The following is a 769-nucleotide window of genomic DNA, read 5'->3' as shown; positions in this document are numbered from 1 at the left end:
TGTTTATTATAGACATTCTGACATATATGTAGCTGTATTAGTCCATTTCTGTTGCTTATAACAAAACACACAGAACCGGGTAATTTGTAAGAAAATGAAATTTATTGCTTACAGTTTCAGAGGCTGGGAAGTCCAAAGTCCAGGGAACACTCAAGGTGAAGGCCTTCTTTGGTGGTGGCTTTACAGCAACAGAGGGGTCTCGCATGGTAAAAAATGGCAGAGCAAAAACCAACCTCCTCATTCACTCTTCTTCAAAAGCCGTCCAAACCATGCCCATGACCACCATTATTAATCCATTCATTATGGCATGGCATGGTCCTACAATCCAATCACCTCTTCAAGGCCCCACCTTTCAATAACCATAATAGGATTTTCCACTCACAACAGGTAGAGTGCACATTAAATTTTGGGGGGACAATCAACCCAAGGCAGTAGTGTTACCTCATTGTAATTTCATTTTTTAATTTATTTTTTATTTTGTCAATATACAATGTGGTTGATTATTGTGGCCAGTTACTGAAACCTCCCTCAATCCTTCCTCTCCCCCCTCCCTCCCAACAATGTCCTTTTTGTTTGCTTGTCATATCAACTTCAAGGAATTACAATTGTTATGTCTTCTTCCCTCCCACACCCCCGTTTTTTTGTGTATTTATTTATTTATTTTTAGCTCCCACAAATAAGTGAGAACGTGTTATATTTCTCTCTGCACCTGACTTGTTTCACTTAATATAATTCTCTCTAGGTCTATCCATGTTGTTGCAAATGGCAG

Source organism: Galeopterus variegatus, unplaced genomic scaffold, assembly GCF_000696425.1.
Source record: "Galeopterus variegatus unplaced genomic scaffold, G_variegatus-3.0.2 Scaffold1879, whole genome shotgun sequence".
NCBI classification, from domain to species: domain Eukaryota; kingdom Metazoa; phylum Chordata; class Mammalia; order Dermoptera; family Cynocephalidae; genus Galeopterus; species Galeopterus variegatus.
The sequence above is the reverse complement of the archived record's forward strand: the minus strand, read 5'-3'. Positions refer to the sequence as shown.